The sequence below is a fragment of the Silene latifolia genome, chromosome 7 (assembly GCF_048544455.1).
Source record: "Silene latifolia isolate original U9 population chromosome 7, ASM4854445v1, whole genome shotgun sequence".
Classification (NCBI taxonomy): domain Eukaryota; kingdom Viridiplantae; phylum Streptophyta; class Magnoliopsida; order Caryophyllales; family Caryophyllaceae; genus Silene; species Silene latifolia.
Genome location: NC_133532.1, coordinates 15,337,176 through 15,348,150, shown reverse-complemented (window position 1 = coordinate 15,348,150; position 10,975 = coordinate 15,337,176). Strand labels below are relative to the sequence as shown.

Below are 10,975 nucleotides of genomic sequence, written 5' to 3'. Positions count from 1 at the left end.
AGGAGCCAATTCGGGGGAATGCCTAGTGAGGACCCTCATTCTCATATGGAAACATTTTGTGATTATTGTGAAGCTATCTCTCAAACGGGCGTGACTCAAGACCAAATAAGATGGGTCTTATTTCCTTTTTCGTTAATCGGCACCGCAAAGCAATGGTTGAAGGGCCTTGATAAGACCACCCTTGGAATAGATTCTTGGAAGAAGCTAGCTCTAGCTTTCTACAAAAAATTCTACCCACCGGAGAAGACCAATATGCTAAGAGCTCAAATTACGGGTTTTAAGCAAAGGGATGAAGAGTCTTTGTATGAAGCTTGGGAGCGGTTCAAAGGTATTTGTCGCTCATGTCCTCACCATGGACTTAGCGAATGGTTTTTAGTGCAACAATTTTGGAATGGTTTATATGAAGATTCAAGGAACATTCTCAATATGGGATCAAATGGAATGTTCACCGAAGTTGATGACAATCAAACATGGAACAAGATTGAGGAAATGGCGGTCCATAATTCGCAATATAGTAGGCCTCGCAAGGCTACTAGAGGAGGAAAGTATGAAGTGGACACCGTTACTCAATTGGGTGCTCAACTTAGTGCTCACATTGACACAATCAACTTGAAGTTTGAACAAGCTATGGCTAGACTTGAGGAAAGCTCAAAATCATCAAAGCATCATGTCAATGCCATGACGGCATCCTCATCAATCCCAAGCGGGATATGTGAGAATTGTGGAACCTTGGGTCATGACTCAAGTGAATGTAGGGGAACAACCGAACAAGTCAATGCTTTCCAAGCTTACAAAAATGGCACCCCTTATTCAAATTTTTACAATGAAAACACCAAGTTCCACCCAAATCTCTCATACAAGAGCCAAAATGTCCAAAACCCTCAAACTACATACACTCCACCACCCATGAGAAATCAAAATCAAAGACCCTTTTTCAATCAAAACCAAGGTTACCAAAATCAAAATCCATACAATCACCACAATGACCAAAGTTTTGATGTCCAAAAAGCGGTCCTTCAAATGCAAAAGAATCAACAAGAATTCTTCACCCAAATGCAAAAGGATAGCCAAGCGAAGGATACCACCATCAACAACATTCTAGCTCACACCAAGATGTTGGAAACACAATTGACCCAACTAGCATCTTCAAGCTCATCAAGACAAAAGGGGCAATTACCACCTCAAGGTAATCCCCCTAGACATGAAACAGTTAGTGCCATTCACTTGAGAAGTGGTACAAGGTATGAAGCACCGAAAAAGCAAGTTGAGGATGAAGTTGTGAGAGCTAGTGAGAATGAAGTTGTGGTGGAAGGTCCCAAAGAAGGGGAATCAACAAAAGAAGAAAGTTCAAAGAAAAATGAAGATAAAGCCAAAGAAAAGGAGCCCATTGTGATTAGACTTCCTTTTCCAAGTCGTCAAGCCAAGCCTAAATTTGATGATCAACTTGGAAAGTTCATGGAAATTGTGAAGAACTTAGAAGTCTCAATTCCTTTCACGGAATTAATCAATCACGTTCCGGCCTATGCAAAGTACATGAAAGATATCCTCACAAAGAAGAAGTCAATCCGGAAACTTGAGACTATCGCCTTCACTAAGGTGAGTAGTGCAATTCTTCAAGGGAGTTCACCTCCAAAGTTAAAGGATCCGGGAAGCTTCTCAATACCGTGTACCATCGGCGACACAACGATCAACAAAGCCTTATGTGATCTAGGGGCTAGTGTGAGTGTCATGCCGTACTCGGTAAGTAAAAGGTTGGGAATGGGAGAGCTCAAATGTACCAATATCACTCTTCAAATGGCCGATAGATCGACGAAGACACCGCTAGGGATATGGGAAGATGTCCCCGTGCGAATTGGGAAGTTTTTCATCCCGGTGGACTTTGTCATTGTTGATATGGAGGAAGATTCCAACATTCCAATCATCTTAGGAAGACCTTTCCTACACACCGCGGGTGCGGTAATTGATGTGAAACATGGAGAGCTCACTCTAGAAGTGGGAGATGAAAGCATAACTTTTAATCTTGACAAGACCATGAGAGCTCCTCGTTTGCATGAGCCATGTTTCATGATTGATCATTATAGCCGGAAAGATGAGAAGAAGAGATCGGAACTCCAATGGAGGAAGAAAGTTGAGGATGCTCCATTCAAAGAGCAAGTGAATTGTGAAAAGGAGAGCTTGCAAAGCTCATCAAAATCAACCAAGGAAGAAGAAGATGGCCTCATTGGCCAAGAAAAGAAATTGGGAGAGTTGTCTCCATCCAAGCAAGAGATCTTCAATGATCAACTCAATGAAGTTTGTGGTCTTTGGGACGACGAATTTGAAGGGATCTTTAATCCCTACATTGGGCATGCCATCGATCATGATCAACAACAAGGGCCACGGTCTATTGAGGACCTCTACCACAACAATGAACAAGCTTTTAATTACTTTTTCGAGGTGTTGAGCAACATCAACAACACCTTGAACATGCCCCCTTGACATCTCATCAAGAATGAGAGTTTGGTGGAGTCCTCCCTAAACCACCACTTGTAAATATTTCTAACTCCCTAACTTACATTTAATTTTTGCATTGCATTTTTGTCATTTTTGGATTTATTTTTACTTTGATCAAAATAATTGTCATGAAAAGAGAGAAGTGAGGGAGGGACTAATGATTTTAATTAATGTGTAGTGATTTACCTTAGTGTGGGGATGGCAATTGCCTAGGCTATTCATGCCTTAGTAGTGCCCCCACAATGAAGAACACAAGATTTGAAAGAAAGAAAGAAAGAATGATAAGGGAATGCGTTGGTGCACGGATGGAACTGAATCCGTGTACACAAGGACCAATCCGAGCGGATTCCCCAGAATCCGCCCGTCTGCAGAGGATCCGAGCGTCCTGCTGAGAAGACGCCCGTCTTGGGCTGGGCTGAAAACTGCAAATTCTTGACTGTTGAAGAATCCGAGCGGATTCCTGGAAAGACGCCCGTCTCACAGAATCCGTCCGTCTTGTGGACAATCCGCCCGTCTTGCAGCTGAAGAAAAACAAAGAAAAATCTCTGGATAAGAATCCGTCCGTCCTGTGCGAAATCCGCCCGTCTCATCCAAAAAGAATCCGAACGGATTCCTTAGAATCCGCCCGTCTCTAGGCGGGATTTTTGAAAATTTGAAGCTGAAGAATCCTAGCGGATTGCGCCTAATCCGCACGGATTGTCCCTGCAATTCGAAAATGTCGAGTTCTTTAAATACCCACCCCACCTTCATTCATTCATTCATTCACTCATAAACACTACCCATAACATCAAAACCCTCATCCTCTCCATCTCAAAAACAAAAACCCTCAACAAAACTCACCAAAATCAAATCAAACCATCTTTCAAATAACAAATCAATCACTCCATCTTCATTAACAATCAAAACCAAGCACAAAATCTTCACCTTTGAATTGATTTTTGTTCTCATAAAGGCAAAGCCTTTCACTTTCAAAATCGATTTGGGCATTCTACAAATTGAAGATTTTTGATCTTTTTCTTGGTTAGCTCATCAAATGGCAAGAACAAAGGGAGCAACAAAAGCAAAAGCAAAGGCACCAAAGACTACAACTCTCTCTCAAAGGCAAAAAGCTCTACAAATGAAGAAAGCTTTGGCAATGGTGGTATCAACACCAAGCTTGGAAGTGCAACCACCTCAACAAATTTCTATGGAAGCATCACCCTCTACTCCGGTAATTAATCAACTCTTGCATTACCCGGAGGTAACATTCATTTCCGACTCCCATAGAAATACATTTGTCAAGTTTGCCATGAAACAAATTCAATCCACAAAATTCATATGCCAAGATGCTTTAGAGAAGTTGGGTATTCTTGAACAAACAAGAGTCTTTTTCAATGCCATGGGTTTAAAGAAATTGTTTGAAATGAAGGAAGTAACATACCCCTCCCTTGTCTTGGAATTCTTAAGTTCTTTAAAAGTGACAAAAGTTGAGAATAGGGAAAATATTGAGTTCCGTCTAGCTAACACGAGTAGACGCATTACCTTTCCTAATTGGGTAAAATATTGGGTCTTAGCGATGAACATAAATTCTATAAGCAATATGGGAAGTATGATCCCGAGCCTCTTTGGGAGGCAATCTCCGGGAAGAAATTTGAAGATTTTAAAGCTTGTCGTGCTCTTTTGGTCCATCATCCGGGCATAAGAATATGGCACAAGGTTGTGGGAAATACCATAATTGCTAGGAAAGACACCAATCATTTTACGGGACTCGATTTTATCCTCCTTGAATCAACTTTGAATATTGGAAGAATTCACACCAAGCCTTACAATTCTTTGAGGCTATTGGTTGATAGATGGCTCCATGTAGATAGTGGGAAGAAGGGTCAAACCGTAATTGTTAATGGCGGCCTTGTCACGGTCCTAGCCAAGCACTTTGATCCTAATTTCAATAAGGATAGCAAGTACAAGGCTAAGGATGGTGGCCATCTTATTGATATGTCCACCTTGATTAACAAGTTTAAGTGGGTTGCTCACAATCCCCTTGATACCAAGTATGGGTGGCTTACAAGTGAGGCTCGATCATTCACTCTACCCGCAAAGATTTGCCGTCTTAGTGTCCACCGGACCAACTATTTACTCCCCCTATCCACGGAAGCCGAGTACATCATTCAACAACAAAAGGGTGATCATGAAACTCCCTCCTCTTCCATTGTTATACCACCTTACCCCTATGATTATGAAGAGTTCAAACCGCAAGGAGTTGAAATTGGAAAAGATTATGTCACTCTTCTAATGCAAGCCATGCACAAGCAAGCTTATGAAGATCGGAAGAATGCTTATTTGGCTCAATATCCTCCCCTCCTACATTTAGCTAGGCAAGGACTCCTTGATCCATCTTGTCCTTTGCCTAGTTGGGCGGATAGAGAAGCCTTGTTTCCGGGTGCATCTAGGGACGTGGTGGAAGGCAATGAGGTTGTTGGAAATGATGAGGAATTTGATGATAACATTGAGGAAGAAGCAAGTGGAGATGAAGAAAGAGATGGTGAAGATAATGATGAGGAAGATGATGATGAGGAAAGCAAGGAAGAAAGTGCCAAGGAAAGTGGCAATGTGACCACTTCTCATGAGGGAAGTGATGACGATAGTAGCATGATGGAAGACTAGCCTTGGAGATTCCTACTCTCCCACGGTTTGTCTATATCTCTTTGTATTTTATTTTCATTTTGATCATTGTTGGTTTAGTCCTAGCAACATCAAAGGACTCACACCTCGGTTCCTTTGAGGTGTTCTTTATTGTTCCCACTTTTGTAAAATCCAAAATGACAATCTAGTCTCATGCATAGCATAGCATGTGCATGAACTCCCCCATGCTTTGACATTAGCAATAGTGTCTTGCTTGGTTTGGGGAAGTTAATGCATACGCAACGGGAGGTAATTTAAATTATCCTCTCCGTCATAACAAAAACCATGCATCATGTAGTATAGCTTAGTGTAGAATTGCATTTAGCATAGAAATCATGCATCATTCTTTGCATAATTTCCATCATTTTGGCCATTGAGGACAATGCCCATATTAGTGTGGGGATGGGAATTCTAACTCTTAACTTTTATTCAAAAACCATAAAAATTGAAAAATTTCAAAAAACCAAAAACAAGTTCATTTCCCTTGTATATATTGTCTTGTATATATTGTGTTTGTTCATCCTTGTTCACTTTGATTGACTACGCCACATCCGAGACATGAGGATATTGAAGACCGCATGGTATGATCTTTCCAATCTCCTTTTTCCTCTTTATGTTAATGACTATGTGGCTTTATTTTGATTGATGCGGTAAAACAATGTGAACTTAGGATTGCATTTAGTTTATATGGCATACTAGTCGGTAGAATCATATGCATTAGGATGTTTATATGTTAGTTGCATCATGGCATGTAGTTTGCATGTTAGAAAATTTTGCGAAACCGTCTACTTGGGAAGCTTGACAAGTGTATATAGGCCCTAGTAGATGCCTTTTATTCTTAAGACTTTGCTTGTTAGAATACTTGTAAAACACCCTAGGATGTGTCATGCTAGTATCCTTTGACCCATGGTTTAAGGCCTAGTCAAGAGTACCTTGTGGTGTGATAACTCCTTGGCTACCGTTTATTCCAAGGTGACCCTTGAAACCATGCATACTTCTATCATTCATCCATGTTCTACCACACATTTTTGTCATCAAAAGGGAATGGGCACAAAAAGAAATCAATTTGAGTTCAAAGAAATGAAAAGTGAAAGAAAGTTTGCAAAAATGCATCAAAAGAAAAGAGGAGCAAAAATAGACTCCTAAAGCTTCAAATACAAGGCACCCTCGTTACTAATTGGGGTGACTTTGAAAATGTTCAAAAGAAAATGCAAAAAGTTGTCAAGTATTGAAATGCCAAAAAATCAAAAAGAAATGGCAAGAAAGTGTTCTCAAAAAGTCAAATGCCAAAGAAATTTGGGGGGAAAACAAAAACAAAAGCAAACTCCCAAAAATGAAACTCAAATACTATCAATCCCTTTATCCATCGTATCCATTTTTGTGCATGGTAGAGAGGGGACGACCCTTCTTCTTGTCTAGGCAAGAGGGGGAATTCCGCGATCCTCCAGTGTTTCTAACACCATAGGGAGTCTATTCTTGACAAAAGCATTTAACGATTGAGGACAAAGGTACCCTAGCTTGACACATCTTGGAGGTGATTTATTGGTATCCTTCTAGGCTTAGTAGTTTGAACAAATTGCATCTATGAAGGATTGTGTACCCTTGAATTGCTTCCCTTGTAGATAATTTCCGCCACTTAGATGAGGAAAGTGGCTATTATTTTTGTAGATGCATCCATTACTTGATTTTGTGTGCTTAATGTTTGGATGTGTCGCCATTTTGGCAAGACCCACCTTGCCTTGCAAGAAGGCATCCTACCTCATGGTTGTCTTGTTGTGAGTTGAAGGGGCGGAGTGAGACCCGCTAATTGTCTCATATCGGCTATTATTATTAGGTTAGTTTAGTATTGGTCCTAGTCTTTGTCACCTCTTTACTCGGGACGAGCAAAGGTTCGGTTTGGGGATATTTGATGCGACCATAATTGGCGCATATTTAGCCCCCGAATTACCATTGTTTCTATGCTTTTTAGTGCCTATTTGGGTCATTTCTTATCTTTAGTTCTTTGTTTTGCATATTCTTTGAGATTTTGATCCCTTGGTAGGAAAGGAGTAAGAATCTTGCATTTTCATGGCAAAACAAGGCTAAATTGATAATATTCAATGACCAAGCATCAAGGAGAGACAAGACTAGAAGGCCTTTATACATAGCATAGTAGAAGAGCATTGTTGAGAAAAGGATCCTTGAGTCCCCAAGGAAATCCCCAAGGAATCCATGAAGAAAAGGAAAGAAAAAGAAGAAGAAAAGGCTGTTTGAGCTACAATCCGAACGGATTGTAGAGAATCCGTCCGTCCTCCCGGTCCGAGCGTCCTCACCAGAATCCGCTCGGATTCCCCATGCCCAGTCCGAGCGTCTTGTTCCTCGATCCGCTCGGATCGTCCACCTGAATCCGGCCGTCCCGACTCCCGGCCCTAGCACGGATTGCAACACAAAGACGATTTCGTTCTTCAAGCTACGAAATGAAGAAGCCCTTCTCTCGGACAATCCCGGAGGCTCCTTGCTCAACTTAAAAAGTGTAATTACTAGTTTAGCCCTTAGTTAACCCTAATGCATCCTCCCTAATTTTCACTATAAATACCCCATTAGTCTAATTAGAGGAGCATGTTCTTCTTATCAATAATTAGTGTAGTTAATATCAATCAAATCTCTCTTCAATATTGTAATCAAATATTAATCAAGTTTTAATCCAAGTTTTAGTTCTTTAATCTCTCTCTAGTTCTTCATTTATTTTGGGTAATTAGAAGATTATTGGGTTTATTGGGAGATTGACAACCTTCCATCAATCATCAAGTTCTTCTATTATTCTTGCTTTATTATTGGAATCATTAGTAGGTATAATCTCTTAATCCCTTTTTAATTATTGCTAATTACTTTCATTTATTCATCATGTTTCATTATGTTAGTATGATTGACAACCTTTCTAGCATGATCAATATGATAATGAGTGAGTAGTCTCTTAGCTAGGGTTTAATGGGTGATTAGGGGAAACCAACATGGGGAATGATTCATGCTTAAATTAATATGCTTTCATATCTTATTTGCTTGCTTGTTTTGATCTTAATACATGCACATGTTATATTTGATGAAATGCTAAGCCTATGAATCCTTGCATTTACTATCATCTTCTATCCTTTCAACTTGACTTGTAAGACATAACCCAACTCGAGTCTTGTTAGACCATGCATGTGTTAAGTAGGGAAGATTAAGTCGACTTGTAGGTGTTGTACAATCCAAGAGATTCGGCTCCGGACCCAAACTTTCCTAGGATTGTAAGATATAACCCAACTCAATCCATCACAACAATAATTGCTTGCTTATAATTTGAGAACATGTTTGTATGATCATATCCCATGATTCCCCTATGAACCCATGACACCCTAGTGCTTTTAATCAATTGTTTACACCCTTATTTCATTTACCTTGATAGTTTATTTTCATTGCTATTTTAGTTTAGTAACCTTCTACATCAACCCAATTTGTGACACCCCTAGACACCGCTAGTTACAATAGAATCTTCATTTCAATACCCGTCCCTTGGGATCCGACCTTTACTTGCCTCTTTACTAATTGTAGAGTTGTTTGTGAAGTATAAATTGTGTTTTGTATCGACCATTGACCAACGACCACATATGCTTAATTGTGAACACCAAATGGCTCCGATCATCAAGCTAGTTAAACTTTTGGCTAAACCATTGAATGAATTAGTAGCTCAAAAATCAACTAGCTTAAAATGTGATGTGGCAATGGTAAGCTAGTTGAAACTAGCTTACCATTGAACTTGCTCTAAGCAAGTAGCTTAATGAAGCTACTAGCTTAAGCCAAACTAATATATACATCCTTCTCCAATGGTGTAGCAACTAGCTTGCAATTTTATGAAATTGCAAGCAAGTCCCTAAGCTACACCATTGGACTTGTAACGACATGCGTCTCCTATTTCCTTATTTTCATTGTTTATCTTTTAGGTTTGTGCCGCGTCGTTTTAATAAGGTTGCTCATGATCTCGCTAAGAGGGCAATGAGTGACTAACTTTGTTGGTTATTTTCTTTACTGCTGCCAAACAAAAAAAAAAAAAAAAAAAGAAGGTAATATTTATGATCGTCTTGTCATAAAACAGTAGTACAAACATCTGACCATATCACTATCGACACAACAATCCGATAAGATCACTAAACAACTGCAACAAGTCCTCCGTCAACTTGTTCCCGACACTAAATATTTACCAATTAGGGGACGGCTTGTGATCAATACCTTGTTGACATCCTCGGCCATATTTCCTAGCTATGCCAACCTTTTGTTTGGCCGAAGGATGTTATAGCTTCTGAGACATCCTTTATAGACACGACGCGACCGTGTAAAGTTGAATGCATCTTTCGACCACTCGTGCGCGTTTATCATACGAAAATTTACGGAGTACTTTTTAATTAACATTCTTAAAAAAGGCCTACCATTTCCTAATATACGCGTTTATCATACAATATTACTAAACATCTGGCATAAGTTTTGAGCCGTTTGCCTATTCGCTCTGAAGTGCTAAACTTTGGCATCTTAGGGTGCAATCAACAATTCTTTCTTAACTTCATAGTAACTAGAACTACGGAGTATATTGAAGCAACTGTATAACTCTATTCAAACAATTTAAACGGAATAAAACAGAAAAACAAAAGTCGACACTTTGATCATATTTTTCACGTGTTTATCTTTCACAAATTCAACTTCAAACAATCTCATTCCCAACAATCTTTCACAAATTCAGCTTCATTTAGTTTGATCCGTCCTCCTGCTCATATCGACCTTTGACACTTTGTCTTTGATCATATATAAACCGAGCAAAACAAAAAAAGTCGACACTTTGATCATATTTCCCACGTGTTTATCTTTCATAAATTCAGCTTGAAGCAATCGTCCAAGCAATACCATTCCCAACAATCTCATATCCAATGTTTATACTATCTGCTCCTCAAAGTTATCCATCAAGTTCAATGATCAAACCTTACTAACGATTACATTTTCAAAATTACTAATGGTTCACTTAAAGAAACTGTATTGCTGGAAGATTACAATTCTACAATTAGTGGCAAAACGAGGAGGCTATTAGTCCAATTTTACAGTTAATACATCCTACAACTAGTTGTATCTAGTTGCATGCTCTAGAACCCGAGATATATAATAAAGTTTTCGAGTTTTTTTTTAATGAAGTCGAGCTATACCATAAAATTTCTGAACTCACCCACTTAAACAAAAAAAATTAACTTTAAGAAAGCTCAAAAAAATTACACATAAGCTCGATAAGATATAACTTGGTTGTACGATGCTATTGTACCACTGGAGGTATAATGTTATTTGTGCTGATCTAACCCTTTATCACGAGATTATATTAACATATTTTTAATATAAGTGTACCATCACTTTAAAAATTTACGAATCTATTATCCGACTCTACCCACCGATGTTGACCATTTTATTGGTCCAAAGCATTACTGAGTATTATGATTCTTGCAACAATTATTCCACACTAATCCATGATGATGAATTGTTGTTGACGGTGGACACCCCGGTTTACATTAAAAAAAATCTATGATGATGAAAGCCATCAATTTTCTAGATCTATTTAAATTTTAACAAACTCTATGTAAAATTTGCTCTAATTGTGATGCTTTTTTTTTTTTCAATTGTTTTACCTTCCTATTGACGGATATTAAGTATGGTTCATTTTAGCTAATCGACTAATAAATATTACAGGAATACGATTTTATTTTTATTTCTTTAATTTTCGAGAAGTAACATTAAATATGATGTACTTGTGAATGTTGTGATTGTCCCCATT

At 38.9% G+C, this 10,975-nt stretch overlaps 1 non-coding gene across 1 annotated transcript; it reads right to left on the bottom strand.

Annotated features, from left to right (window-relative positions):
- Positions 1–252: 252 nt before the first annotated feature.
- LOC141593618 (small nucleolar RNA R71) lies at positions 253–359 on the bottom strand. The gene has a single exon (XR_012521693.1). It is a non-coding gene; the product is annotated as a small nucleolar RNA R71 (small nucleolar RNA).
- Positions 360–10,975: the final 10,616 nt, after the last annotated feature.